At 30.6% G+C, this 16,949-nt stretch overlaps 1 protein-coding gene across 2 annotated transcripts in view; it reads left to right on the top strand.

The window, feature by feature from the left end:
- The window catches only part of LOC113510810 (sodium-independent sulfate anion transporter-like), a 45,906-nt gene that overhangs the window by 6,915 nt on the left and 22,042 nt on the right, over positions 1-16,949 (top strand). The window lies entirely within an intron of this gene.

Below are 16,949 nucleotides of genomic sequence, written 5' to 3'. Positions count from 1 at the left end.
AATTATGCTGATATTATGGGTGTGGATTTATTTCCTAATGGTAATAAATGTACTAAAGGATTCTCTGACTATAGTTATTCTTAACTAGGTATGAGGTACAGTATAAAATTAGTATTAAATGACAAGTATAAGTTATGTATTTTACTCATATTTAGGAGGAAAGTTGTCATGGCGATAAGGTTTGTATGTGTGTTGTTTGTTCATGTTATATTGACTAGACAAGTTCAGACAGGGTTAATATTAGTGAATATTTACTGGATTTATATTTAATATACATGTTTTGAATATTTTATGGGAATAGTTTGGAGATATACAAGTAGTAAAATATAATATTAGTATTTTATAAATTTAATTATTGAGTTATATGTTTATGTCAGACTGTATCCAAGGAGATATTATCCTATTAATATCAAGTTAGGACAATTACTTTAAATATTAATAAAGCAAACACTAACACTGATTATTCACTTCTTTAATAAATTTACATTAGAGGTTAGAAATCAAATAGATAGCATATTGGGAAAATCTTCACCACACATGTATTTGAGGAATGTTCTTGAGAATTAGTACTGTATGTATATATTATTGCAAGTACAATTGCAATAAGAATGTTAAACTTCTAATCTTCTGTTCATTCTTGAATTTGAAAGTAAGCTTGGCTACTGATATGAATGTAAAACTGCAGCATTACATGATACTATTAATTATTTCTGGTGTAAACCATGATTATTTATATCACTGATAATTTAGTTGTATATTACGGTTGATATATGATGATTTTATATTTAGTTATATTAAACAAATACAAATAAACAAACTTGCTAGTATTTGTTACGTTGACAGTTGTGATAGATAATCAAAATTCAATTCAATACATCAATACGTCATTCAATACGTCATTAATGTGACAGATGTCAAACAAAAGGAGATTATACACGTTATGATTCTATATCTAAGTCTATAGAAAATTTATATAATATTCTGTTATTTTATAATAACTGTAGGGGGAATATTGGAATTATTTATATGAGAAATTTCACTTAAATGATATGATAATTATTTAAAGACCTAATTTCTTAGGGATTTAATCATGATGATTTAAATACTAAAACACTTGTTTATCCTAGAAATCTTCTTAGTAAATAGGTTTACTAAGACACTAAATGGAAGTAGATATAGTATAACTATAGTACAGCTACAATAATTGTATGGGACTTACTGTCCTTTCTATACAAATATATATTTAATCTATATCTTTCACATTATAATTATGCAATATATTGCCTCTACTACTACAACATACACAAATAGGACTTATTGTCCTTCCTATATACCTATATATAATAATTGACCTGGCACTTTAATGTGTAATTTATCAGTATTTATGACAACAACCAATTAGGACTTATAGTCCTCTCTATAAAGCTACATAATTATTTAATCTGATTATTTCACAATGTGATTAATCAAACCTCTACAAATATTACAAAAAATCTCTATTACTCTCAACACAATAATAGCTTGTTGGACTTAGTGTCCTCAAACTTATAGAAAACCCAACTGGTTATTTCACGAGACGTTGTTAACTTGTGATTAATCAGTGTCTTTTAAAGGACTTATAGTTCCTTTAGATATATCTCTCTGAATAAATAATTGGTTAATTCACAATGTGGTTAATCAACAATAATATTATATATAATTAACTGGACTTATAGTTCATTCAATAGCACTCATTACTTTTAGTAGCTCTCGACCTATGTGTTGGACTACTCGTTCTTAGGCTCCGGCCTAATCAACAGATTTAACTTGAACCTTGAGTATTCTTGGTATTAAGTAAATAATATTAAATTGACAATGCTATGTTATGATATAGCAATTATCAACATTATATGGCTTGGCCAATTCCAGGGTGTGGAAGGTATCCCCTATCACACAAATCTTCATCTCTATCGGACTGTCTTCACAGGTGATCTCTAATGTCACATTATAGGGCCGAAGGGTTATGTCCCAACAAAGTAAGTTCTGGTGTCTGGGTGATCTCGCTTCTTGGTCTGATCTCTTGTGGAGCCGAAGGGAAACCCCCATTGAGTAAGCTCGTAACAGGGTGACGCTGGGAAACAGTTTCGTACTGTTAGTGGGTGATCTCTATGTCGCCATATAGGACTGAAAGGGTCATCGCCCATGAGTAAGCTCTCGTGTCGGAGTGATCCTGGGATTTCAGTTCCGATCCGTTTGCCTCTGGCAAGCACTAATTTATACTGGAAGCATCGTGGGGCTGGTGGAGCCACTGTAATGTTGAAGTAAATGTACTTATGTTTGGTTTGGAACTGAGAATACTCATTCCCTTATTACCATCAGAGTGCATTAATAAATAGTAATACCCTTCCCTACCTTTTTGGAGGAAGAGTTATAGATAGTTGGAAAGTCTTCCACTGGTCCGGGCGTGTGAGGGGCCCGACCGCTCCCCCATTTTTTTATTATTACAGTTATTCTGTAATTTACTATTAAATTAACATAACTTCCTAGTTACATGAATTATGAGTATAATTCATTAATTATTCTTAATCCTTAAAGATTTATCAATCATCTTTATTATTTAACTCCTATCATATACCAATTAAAGAACCTTTTGGTTATTACACACACAACGGGTCCTACATTACTAGACGATCACACATTTATTTATCTGGCCAGATGATCAAGTGTTCTACTATAAGATCTGTTCAATATTAAGTGTTTATTGTAAGGGTTTATATGATTCATAGGATGTTTGGGGTGTATAAGGCAATATAGGTATGGGATTATATTGAGGATGTTAGGTCATTCTTTAGGGTAGGTTTTCATTAGATTTTCATGGGATTTCATTAGGTAAAGCCTTCGTAGGCTTTTCTTAGGCTTTGTAGGTTTTCCATGTGTAGGTTAGTTTAGAGGGTTATTATTATAAGGGGTGCACAAAGGGGGGACCATCACAATTGGTGCCGTGACCAGGATATAATTGGTTCATGGCTATTTACATATCAGATCAATATGAACACTTGGTCACAATTGGAGCTTGTGACTTCAGGGATTGGTTATTAAAATATGAAGGAGTATAAAGTTAAACAGTAATATCTGCTAATAGTATAACTCAAAACCAACTTTAATGATTATGACTAAATAATTCTACCGTCATAGATCTAGGATTTGGACCTAATTTCATGGGCTCTATGTCTATAGGTAAATAGCCTATTTTACTGTTATCTCATGTCTTAGGATTTAATTTATCAAATTCATTCAGTGGTTACCTATTGGAGTCAATTATACAACAAATTTACATGATTTGGTTTATATTTTATTTTACTCTATATCAATTGAGTAAATAATATTAAGTATTACACTAATAGGTACATAACAATAGTAGTGAGGATAGCTTACTAGGTTATATTCAGTTCACATTGATCTAATTTTATGCTATAGGACACATTTATTATTCTTTTGCTTCATTAATTCTCAATACTTACTGAACTATTAATTTAACATTATATAAATTTTATAAACAATAATTATGCTATAATGACTTACACATAAAATTTATTAAATTCTTTTTATTGTGAAAGAAATGATTTAAGATGAATTAATGACATTATTTATTTCTGAGGAAATATCCAATTGACTTTTATTTCATAAACTTTTATGATGCAGTGACATTGATTATATATATAAAAAAAAAAAAAAATATTAAATAATTATGATTTGATTTTGATCATCCTAAGATGTTTAAATAGCTTATATAATGTTTTATAGGGGGTTTCAAATTGAAAGTTAGACGTTTCATAAAATATCATTAAGGTTAGTTAGGGCCTTTAGTTACTTTATTTGATTACCTAAATTTGAAAATTTAATTAGGTGTTTTCATGTTGTTAAATTTAATCCCAACAATTTATTAGGATGCTATTATAATATTTATTTATGGTTCTATACATAATTTCTTTATTCCACTTTACAATTATATTTCAGATTTTATTTGATTATTCGCTTATTTTGACTTAGACACTTAATATAAAAAAAAAAAAAAAAAAAACTTTATACTTATATCAGAGGGAGATTTTGTAGGTTATTTATACATATACACTCTTTACATGCCTAAGAATTTTACATACTTAGATGTTGCGCACACTTAGTTTATTTTGCTCTTTGTAATTGCACATAACACAAGACATTTGTATCTTTTTAAATGATAATTTATTGTACAAAATAAATTAATTGATGTATCTAATATAGTTGGTTGTATTTATGTTGGGTTTGCTGTTGTGATCTTTTGGAGGGGGCGATAGGGGGTGTCTATCTACCTATTTAATGGGGTTACATAATATTTTATTATAAAACTTATTGATCATGTTATTTCTGAGAGTATTAAGAAATAGTCATTGGTAATTTAAGTATATTAAAGGAATTTCTTATAATAAGAGTTTTAACTATGGGGGCCGTTTGTATTATTTTATGCAACATATTTATAGGAGTCTTAAAATTGGGGGGCCGTGCAAAATTTGTCAGACAGGGGGGCCGGTGGTGATAAATTAATATTTATATAAGCTTTACTTCTATGATTAAAATTAATAAATAAAAATTAAATTTATTTGAATTTTGTTAGGGACTATTATTTTTTATTCAATGAACACTAGGTTATTTCTTAGATGAAATATGTATTTGTGGTTACTTAGACGCTTCATAAAGTTTTATTCGTATTGTTTAAATTTATTTTAACAAATTTATTTGAACATCTTCATTTTAATATTTAATTAACTTGGGATTTTATCTAATCATTTATTTACACTTAGACAATTATTTTAGGATTCCTTTTTGCATTTATTACATTTTAATGCTTAAATTATTTCACTTCATTTCGCTTTAGGTTTTTTACTTAGGCTCTTTCGCTTGTTGATATGTTATACTCATACATTTAAGCTTTTAATTATGAACTTCCATTTAGATGTTTTAACTCGTATCTTTTAAATAGATACTTTATCTAAATTTACTGATACAAATAACGTACTTATTAGGTTTTTTACTTGAAGCTCTTCACATATTTAGGTTTTATACATTTAGACTCCTCACATACTTAGGCTTTTCATACATTTAGGTTTTATAGACTCCTTTACACACATTTAGGATTGTATTCATTTATGCTGTTTATGACATTGTAATTACATGCATTGAATTTATTACATATAAATAAACGAGTATAAAAATTTTAATTATAAAATTTAATGGATTCACTCTATCATTACAGCGTATGCAAATTAATTATAAATAATTATTTACAAATCTATTCATAAATAAATATTATGCTTAATTATTAATATATTGAGTAGAAATTTTAAGGCTATTCATACACATAACATTCAACAACACATAACTTCGGGTTTAAAGATCTTTTTAATACTTTTATTGTTTTGAGTCTTAAGAATGTCAGAGTGTTAGGCTAGTATCGATGAATCAATGAAAAATTTAAATGATGATCTTAAGCTCTGTAAAGTTAAATTATATATACATATATGAAGTACATTTTTAGGGTTGGAAAAAAAAATTGTAACAATAAACTTATCTTGTTATAATTATCAATCCGGTAAACTCCTTGATAATTAGGGGGCCGGATGTGACGGTTCGCCTATAGTACAATAGGTTTAATACCATAAGTACATAGAAAAGAAACAGGGGTTCCTATGGGTGACCGCTGCGAAAGCTGAGCTATTTAATATAAACAAACTTTAAAGTCAAGGTTCACAATAGTATACAGAGAAGACGTTACCATATATGAAATATTGACACAGAAGGGAAACTCCTTTGATGTGTTTCCAAAGTGTAGTGGACGTCACAAGAAAATTAAATAAATTAAACAAAAATATATTATATTTTATATTAACCAAATTATAGTTTACCTTTTTCTCATCAGGTGTAAAAAGGATGCATACAACACAGTTTAATAAGGTTTATGAGAGCCTTTAAAGTTTTATAAATTCGATAATCAATTTAATAGAAAATACCAAAATACGTTAACATATAATTAAATTAAATTTAAAGAAAAGTTCATTTCGAATAATAGGCTAAATCCGATGATTGAAATATTTAACCTTCGGTGACATAGTCTGTGACGTTATTAGAGAAAGAATAGAAAAAAAAAAAGAAAAAAAAATAAAGGAGGGACGGCAGATCGGCGGGCGCGCGGGAGTCGCTTTTTAGGAATTGCGCAATAAAAAAAAAAAAAAAAAAAAAGAAAAAAAAAATGGCGCGGGAGTCGTGTTTTAAGGAACTGCGCAATAAAATAAAAAAAATAACTAGGATATAGAGATCTAGGAGGGACTGGTTCGATGAAGGGGTTTGAGATCGTAGTGTATCACTATGGATTAAGTGTGTGAAATTAATCAATAGAAGACTGGAGAATCCGGTGAGCTTGTTCCATTTATTACTACGTAGTTAGATTTTTGACTGTGATCACAGGCAAAGTCTATACTTAATATTTTTCCCAACAACTATTAAAATACGTATTTAGTCGAGTCCATATACCTTTAGGTAATGCGTATATCGTTAAATGCAATCACATTTGAACAAAGTTTACATCAATATAATTTACGTACTTACGTTATTCTACTCATATACAAAATCCAATTATATGGTCGTTTGATAGAACTTCATCAATTTGATTCAATGTTCTAATTGTCCAGTTTTGGAAAATACTTATTGAATCAACTATTGAACTATTACAATACTAACTAGTTTCATATCTAGTTATTATAAAGTATTTATTTATTGAGGATAATAGACTAAAGTGACTATGGTCTGGTCTCATTGCTGGGGAAACAGCCATTGATGAGAGAGAGGGGTTATTGAGTGGTGACCCTGTAAATGCAAGTGCGGTGTGGGCTACCTCCATTGTTTGGAGTGACTGTTTTATGTGTATTGTGGGGCCGTTCCTTGTGTCAGTCGGTGGAAATTGCCTGTGTTCAGTCGTGAGTTGGTGATGGTTGAGACGATGATGATGATGAAATATTTGTATTTATTACACTATTACAGTGTTGGTTTGGAATATCTGTTCATACTTAACGCTTCATGGTGATGTGTTTTTATACCATTACTCGGTCGACCAGATTAATGATTCTTAGTCTATATTTGATTATCCATGACTACATGTGGGGATTTGTTTTACACCAGATGTACAAAGAGACAGCTTAACTGTTGCAAGTGATATTATGTGAATGTAATACTTTTAATACATTATTAATTGTGTTACTAGATAAATTCATGTGACTGTGGGGTGTTTATGGTAAACAAGCCTGTATTGTTTAAATAGATATTTTGTCTTGATTTATTATAAACTTTAATATTGATTTTATTGTAGTAAGCAAGCTGATAATAACAATTCTGTATGTATTACTGGTTTCTAATAATATTTAATTATGCTGATATTATGGGTGTGGATTTATTTCCTAATGGTAATAAATGTACTAAAGGATTCTCTGACTATAGTTATTCTTAACTAGGTATGAGGTACAGTATAAAATTAGTATTAAATGACAAGTATAAGTTATGTATTTTACTCATATTTAGGAGGAAAGTTGTCATGGCGATAAGGTTTGTATGTGTGTTGTTTGTTCATGTTATATTGACTAGACAAGTTCAGACAGGGTTAATATTAGTGAATATTTACTGGATTTATATTTAATATACATGTTTTGAATATTTTATGGGAATAGTTTGGAGATATACAAGTAGTAAAATATAATATTAGTATTTTATAAATTTAATTATTGAGTTATATGTTTATGTCAGACTGTATCCAAGGAGATATTATCCTATTAATATCAAGTTAGGACAATTACTTTAAATATTAATAAAGCAAACACTAACACTGATTATTCACTTCTTTAATAAATTTACATTAGAGGTTAGAAATCAAATAGATAGCATATTGGGAAAATCTTCACCACACATGTATTTGAGGAATGTTCTTGAGAATTAGTACTGTATGTATATATTATTGCAAGTACAATTGCAATAAGAATGTTAAACTTCTAATCTTCTGTTCATTCTTGAATTTGAAAGTAAGCTTGGCTACTGATATGAATGTAAAACTGCAGCATTACATGATACTATTAATTATTTCTGGTGTAAACCATGATTATTTATATCACTGATAATTTAGTTGTATATTACGGTTGATATATGATGATTTTATATTTAGTTATATTAAACAAATACAAATAAACAAACTTGCTAGTATTTGTTACGTTGACAGTTGTGATAGATAATCAAAATTCAATTCAATACATCAATACGTCATTCAATACGTCATTAATGTGACAGATGTCAAACAAAAGGAGATTATACACGTTATGATTCTATATCTAAGTCTATAGAAAATTTATATAATATTCTGTTATTTTATAATAACTGTAGGGGGAATATTGGAATTATTTATATGAGAAATTTCACTTAAATGATATGATAATTATTTAAAGACCTAATTTCTTAGGGATTTAATCATGATGATTTAAATACTAAAACACTTGTTTATCCTAGAAATCTTCTTAGTAAATAGGTTTACTAAGACACTAAATGGAAGTAGATATAGTATAACTATAGTACAGCTACAATAATTGTATGGGACTTACTGTCCTTTCTATACAAATATATATTTAATCTATATCTTTCACATTATAATTATGCAATATATTGCCTCTACTACTACAACATACACAAATAGGACTTATTGTCCTTCCTATATACCTATATATAATAATTGACCTGGCACTTTAATGTGTAATTTATCAGTATTTATGACAACAACCAATTAGGACTTATAGTCCTCTCTATAAAGCTACATAATTATTTAATCTGATTATTTCACAATGTGATTAATCAAACCTCTACAAATATTACAAAAAAATCTCTATTACTCTCAACACAATAATAGCTTGTTGGACTTAGTGTCCTCAAACTTATAGAAAACCCAACTGGTTATTTCACGAGACGTTGTTAACTTGTGATTAATCAGTGTCTTTTAAAGGACTTATAGTTCCTTTAGATATATCTCTCTGAATAAATAATTGGTTAATTCACAATGTGGTTAATCAACAATAATATTATATATAATTAACTGGACTTATAGTTCATTCAATAGCACTCATTACTTTTAGTAGCTCTCGACCTATGTGTTGGACTACTCGTTCTTAGGCTCCGGCCTAATCAACAGATTTAACTTGAACCTTGAGTATTCTTGGTATTAAGTAAATAATATTAAATTGACAATGCTATGTTATGATATAGCAATTATCAACATTATATGGCTTGGCCAATTCCAGGGTGTGGAAGGTATCCCCTATCACACAAATCTTCATCTCTATCGGACTGTCTTCACAGGTGATCTCTAATGTCACATTATAGGGCCGAAGGGTTATGTCCCAACAAAGTAAGTTCTGGTGTCTGGGTGATCTCGCTTCTTGGTCTGATCTCTTGTGGAGCCGAAGGGAAACCCCATTGAGTAAGCTCGTAACAGGGTGACGCTGGGAAACAGTTTCGTACTGTTAGTGGGTGATCTCTATGTCGCCATATAGGACTGAAAGGGTCATCGCCCATGAGTAAGCTCTCGTGTCGGAGTGATCCTGGGATTTCAGTTCCGATCCGTTTGCCTCTGGCAAGCACTAATTTATACTGGAAGCATCGTGGGGCTGGTGGAGCCACTGTAATGTTGAAGTAAATGTACTTATGTTTGGTTTGGAACTGAGAATACTCATTCCCTTATTACCATCAGAGTGCATTAATAAATAGTAATACCCTTCCCTACCTTTTTGGAGGAAGAGTTATAGATAGTTGGAAAGTCTTCCACTGGTCCGGGCGTGTGAGGGGCCCGACCGCTCCCCCATTTTTTTATTATTACAGTTATTCTGTAATTTACTATTAAATTAACATAACTTCCTAGTTACATGAATTATGAGTATAATTCATTAATTATTCTTAATCCTTAAAGATTTATCAATCATCTTTATTATTTAACTCCTATCATATACCAATTAAAGAACCTTTTGGTTATTACACACACAACGGGTCCTACATTACTAGACGATCACACATTTATTTATCTGGCCAGATGATCAAGTGTTCTACTATAAGATCTGTTCAATATTAAGTGTTTATTGTAAGGGTTTATATGATTCATAGGATGTTTGGGGTGTATAAGGCAATATAGGTATGGGATTATATTGAGGATGTTAGGTCATTCTTTAGGGTAGGTTTTCATTAGATTTTCATGGGATTTCATTAGGTAAAGCCTTCGTAGGCTTTTCTTAGGCTTTGTAGGTTTTCCATGTGTAGGTTAGTTTAGAGGGTTATTATTATAAGGGGTGCACAAAGGGGGGGGACCATCACAACATGAAATATATTTCCAAAATAACTATCAGGGGGTGATTAGTGATCGATACTGATGCCAAAAATACAATCAGTAAAATTTTTGTCTGTCTGTCTGTATGTTCGTTATAGAAACAAAAACTACTCGACGGATTTTAACGAAACTTGGTACAATTATTTTTCATACTCCTGGGCAGGTTATAGTATACTTTTCATTCATTCATCACGCTACGATCAATAGGAGCAGAGCAGTGAATGGAAATGTTGAAAAAACGGGAGAAGTTACTCCATTTTTAAACTTCTGTCGCATGTGCAGCCTTAATAGCCACTTTTTAAAATGTAAAAACGTCCACCCGTGCAAAACCAGGACGGGCCGCTAGTTAAACATAATTTGTTATTTACATTGAGCAGGTACTAGACTTTTTACAACAAAAATTTGTTTATTCTTTTATTAACTCAACTAATTAAAGTAGTTAATCATTTTTTTCACTACACTTTCGTGTTCACTTTGTTATCCATGCCGTATTGTACAAAAAGAAGAAATAAATTGGTTCCAGATTTTCATCTTCTATACTAACATTATCTTCATGCGCACAATAGGTTCACGTTGTACTCATTTCCCTGGAGTGCATTTTCGTTTAAAAAACAACCGTGTTAATAAAACACGTACGCGACACATCGGGATATTCTGTTACAGCTGAATCTAGTCACATATCGCCCTCTTGACTCGCGTATTTTTCTATAAAACATGCTTTTTTTAAGGTTAGGCGAAATACAAAAAACTTCAAAAGAAATCCGACATCGTACACTTTTATTGTGGCACCACTCAAACACGACTAGTGTCTGTTTCCCAACACGAACATTATTCACTCTTTCGTTTGTCATTCAATACTAGACTCTTAGATCCATTTACCCCTTCGTGGTTGGGTCCACATGTATAGTATATAAAGAGCAGTTGTTTCACTCTGAACTCCCGGCCCCATTGATGTTTAAAATAGTTAAGGATTTTTTTTCCAAAACCAATGATTTTGATTATTTGAAAAATATACTACTGAATCAATATACTTTGTGATTGGTTCCATTATATGTGATATTTATATAATGGAACCAATCACAAAGTATATTCTGTAAAATAAAAAAAGAATTCCAAATCAGTTTATAAATTATGGAGTTATGAAGTAGGAAACATAAAAAATACAATTGAACTGAGAACTTTCTCCTTTTTTGAAGTCGGTTGAAAAATCTCTTCTAAAGCGATATGTAAAATTTCGTATTTCTTCACTTTTTACTAGGAAATGGTTACATGCATGGAACATGAACCAAATATGAAAGTATTTTTTTACATATTGCTATATAGGTACATGATAATAGGAGCGTGACAGATCAAGCTCGTATACTCGTACTCTTTATTGGATTACTAGCTGACCCGACAAACGCAGTCCTGTCCAAATTTCAATAAATATGTTTGCGGTCGTTTTGTGAATTTGTGAACGGCTATTGGAATTGTTGAAACAAAGTAAAAATGAAAAAAAAAACTGAGTGATCATCTATTAACTTTTCAGCTAACAATGAACAATTGATTCATTTGTTATTACTGTATGACCCTTTGTTACTTTAAAAACTTGATTTATCTATAAATTTATTTTAAATAATACGGGAAACATAATTCATTTCTTGCAATGCATATTATATTCCGTAAAATAGATTTTTTTTTTCAAGTATAACCCTTGTAATGGTCATAACTCTCGACAAGTCTACGTAATAAATATATGATTTTTTTTTTGAGGCTATACGCGACATGGTTTCAGGTAAATAATAGTATATATACGTAGACCGCATCATGTTCACAATAAAATTTATAATCATGCATCACTACCTACCAACTTCTAAGTATAATTTTGAAAATATTTTTGGCATGTTATACAGACAACATAAAACCAGTTTCGCCGTTACAAATAATGGTAGGTACATCACATTTATACATTTCAACCATTCACATATTTCAATTAAGTATTATATATTATTAATTATTACATTCTACAGTAAAATTTCGATGTTTACAATCACAATAACTTAATATTCATATTATTTATCGTCTATAAATTCCTGTACTGAGTATTACATTTCTTTTTTATATAAATTTGTACGAAGTTATTTCGGAATGCTTTGTTATTCTCTATGCTTTTTAAACTATCAGGCATTTTATTAAATATTTTATTACATCTATACTGTTGACTATTTCAAAACATTTCTATTTGGGCTATTGGCAAAACTAATTTGGTTTTGTACCAGTCATTGTACTACCTATCTACTTGTACAACAATTAGTCCATTACCTTAAGGTTGTCTTGAAAAGATTGCTCTCAGCAATAAGACCGCCTTATTGTACTTATACAATTGTATCGTTGAGTTTGTAAATTGCCTTGCTTATTTCCTATATTGTATAATGCAAATAAAGTATACTCATTCTCTCATTCATTCATTGTTAACAAATTAGAATAAATTTATACATTTTTTAATATATACATATATACTGCGTAGAGTGAATATGTGTATATGTGAATATATCCTGTGTAAACGACGGTTGGCGCTGTTTCTTTGGGCAATATTAATCATGATGCGGATGCATTTTTTTTTTTTCTAAAATAACTATGTCATTGGCATTCGTGCTCTGTCTTCAGATTAGAATCCCATATCGCCATATAAGCATAGCCATAATACGCTGTCAGCACGCACACAATAATGGTACTAGTCTTTAGTATTGACAGAACTTAAATAAACTGACACAACTTTAACTGTTTTCGATAAAATTTATAGTAGATATTGTATAAAAACTAAACAGAAAAAAAAACATATGTTTTTGTGAGTATATATTTTTTTCATGGGTGAATTCTCGTATGAATAACAATAATGTTTTGCTTTAAAACTTCCTGCTTGACCGGTAATTACAGACATTTTACATTATGTATCCATTTATAACTATAATACAATTCACTATTTTTTATATAATGTTAAAATCGATATTGAAATTACAAAACAAAGTAGACTAAAAATATACAAATTATAACTAATTCAACATTATTTTGATAGATTATTTCTTTTAGCACTCTATAAGAACGCCTACGAATGATTGAATAGGGATCTGGTACAATTGACTCGATAAAACACATCGATAAGCCGTCTTTCTTTATGGTGTAAAATCCTGTTTGTTGCTTAGCAAAACCTATTAGTAGAAATACAATTCCGCGTTCTAAATTCAAATATATTCATATCTGCCAAACATCGTCGTTCATCACTATTGTGTTACGACTAAAATAATTGCTCTTTTTACGGAGCAAAACATATTTTATACGTATCGACGTCTACAATACTATTGTTGCCATGTTGCGTATGTAATTTATCAACTGTATTCAACGACTACAGATTTATCAACTTCTTGTGTTTTTAAAAATGACTCCGCTTTATCACTGATTTCCGACCTGGTGGACCCTCTAAAAATAATTTTGTTACCCGTCGAAGGGCGCTGCTGGTCCCAAGTTCCGATAGCGTTGACGGATCGCATTTCAGACGGGTCGAATGGATGAGCAAAGTACGTGCTGCACCGTTGGCGCGCCGCGTGATTAATCGGCGACTTGTAATCGTCAGACTAACACGGATCCCCTCATTTGTTACCAGAGAGTTCGAAAGGGTCCCGGCTCCTGACCCTACAGATGTGCATTATCATCTTCTGAACAAATATAGTGACAATGTTCTTATTTATTTCCTAATCGATACAATTTTAGGAAAAAAATTAAAATCGAAATGTTTATGATGAACGATTCAATCATAGGCTAATACGTACTCAGTTACATTTATACACAATATACCTTTCTAGCTTTTACCTGCAACTTCAACCGCGTGACCGGGATATGTTTACTAATCAAGATAAAAAGTAACCTATGTCCTTCCCCATTCAATATAGTACATATATTAAAATACAATATGTGTCATTTAATAATGATTAGTTATTTGTTGCCAAACGAGTACATTTTGCCCTGCAAATAAAAAAATTGTCCTACCAATAACGAACTATTTTAAAAAAAACTATAGCTAATGTCACTTGGAATGATATGGAGATTCTAATAGTGCATCTAAATTTGTTTAGGCATTTAGAAGTTATGATGAAACAAAAATCTTGCATACAGAACTTTAAAAAGATTACACTCCTTTTTTGGGCGGTTTTGTAATAAATTGTCCTAATTTCTAATCGATTTAAATTGGTTTTTGTAATTTTTATCCACAACCCTCAATATATTGCGCTATTTTTAAACTGTTTACATTAGAAAAAATTCAAAAGAAAATTTGCAAGGTATATAATATGATTTACTCAACCGATAAACTTACACCAGTTTTTTAGATGGGCTGCTACTCAATTAGAATTTCCTTGAAATCCATACGACCGTTTTCTTGTGATGATGCAACAAACGGAAAATTCGACCCTTGCGATTTTATTATAGTATATACTTTATAAATATCTACAACTTGTGTAGCCCTTTTGGAAGAGGTCCTTTCATCGTATATTTGCCTGAATTTCATTTCTTCTAACCCAACTTGTCCCGAACCAAACAGGTTTACAAGATCTTTTCTTCGCGTTCACAAAGGCTGGAGTTCTTAAAAAGTGTTGATGGAAACTTTCCATCACATAGATCGCTAACTCGTTTGGGAAACATTTTTTCATACTTTTTTATAAAGATATATACACAGGCTATATCACAGATATGGATAAATATTAATATTTATTCAATGAACAAATTCATGCTTGTGCTTCTTACAAAAGTATAATAATTAATATAATAATCGAGATACGAAATCAAATAGGTATGTTAACATTAATATTTATTTACTTACATTGTTAGGTAAATTTTAATTTAGTTTTTTACTACTTGGCGCACTTAAAGTCCAACTCATGATAAATACCGATTCGCCTCATAATTTTGACAAAAATACACTTTTTTTAATATGTTTGTTAACCAGAGGGACTATCTCTAGTATAAACTGTGTTTAGTGTATATCGAGTATTATTTGTTCATTTGAATGTACTTCCCTTAAAGATTAATTTACTATGAGTATTACATTTATATTAACAACAATTTATTATACTTTGTCTAATATAAAAAGCGTTTGAATCGAGAACTAATCTCTGTTATTCTTAAATTCTGCAGGTACAAACAATATAGAACACGTTTGCTTTCTTGTTTTTTTTCCGTGTAATTTAGTAACGCTATAGAAAAAACTGGAGTCTATTAATGACTACTACGTGCAATGCCTCCAACCCAAGTTGACCCAACTTACAAATCTTTGCCGTATTTTCGACTCGTGTTTGAAGCAAATTATTCTCTTAAAGAAAACGTACCTTTATTTTTGCTTTTATTGCTGGTAGTAGATTTCAATGTCATTTTATATTGCTGATATTATTATTTGGAGAATTCAGGCTTTATATTATATCGATGATTTTTTCATAAAAAGAAACTTAATGCATTTAAACTCAAATTGCAGCTAGGTGATGATGATAAAGACGATGATATATCATTATCATAATTTATTCCAATCATTTGGGTTGAGCGCAATATTTAATCTCCCATTCAACTTCATTTACAGACATTTCAACATTCACTCCCTTTATATTTTAAATTGTCTATGCATCTTTTTTTAGGTTTTCCTGTACCCTTATGACCATCGACATTCATACTTAATACTTTTCAATAACTGCAATGACATGTATATTATATCAAACATATCCTAAAAGAATAAAGTGTAATTTTTTTACGAAAGTAAAGTATTTAATTATTTGTCTCGTATTCTAAAAATCATTAATGTTGCCAAACAAATAAATAAAATTACATGTCAACGACTATCAACTGTAGTTGACGTATCGGCGCTCGTTTCTAAATGCCACTGGCAGTAATAAAATATATCTTTGTCATCATATCAGCCTTTAACTGTCCACTGCTGAACACAAGCCTCCCCCTTGGGTGGTTTTGCTAGTAGTTGCCGTGCTTAACAGGCAGATGGGCAACCGCAGTTAGGCTTTGAAGATGTTTCAATAGAGACGTTGCTGCCCATCTTTACACCATAAGCTTCCTTAGTCACCTCTTGCGACACCCACGGGAAAGGACGGGATCACGTATCCTATGCCGAACCACACGGCAATATGAAATATGCACTTGTTGTAAAACCTTTACCAGCTTCTGACCCAATAAATACTAACTTCGTTTTTGAGATAACGAGATAAATCTAGCTTACCTCTTGTAGAGGCAATACCCATTGACATACAAGTATTCGTACGAGGAGAACAATAAAAATTATAAACAGAGGCTAGAGTATTTATTTTCATACTCAACAATCACATAACAAGAAAAGAAAGAAATTACATAAAAAAGAACAAAGGAGAGCAAGAAAAGAAGACTAATCGTTATGTCTACGTCACAAATTGGTTATGACATAATGAATGAATGAATAGTTTATTTTTTCTTCACAAAAGGTAGAATAAAGTGACAACTTGAGGTACAATTTGATATGAAGACCAATTTT

Source organism: Galleria mellonella, unplaced genomic scaffold (assembly GCF_026898425.1).
Source record: "Galleria mellonella isolate WM207_F2 unplaced genomic scaffold, CSIRO_AGI_GalMel_v1 utg139, whole genome shotgun sequence".
NCBI classification, from domain to species: Eukaryota; Metazoa; Arthropoda; class Insecta; order Lepidoptera; family Pyralidae; genus Galleria; species Galleria mellonella.
This window is presented reverse-complemented; position numbering and strand designations above follow the sequence as displayed.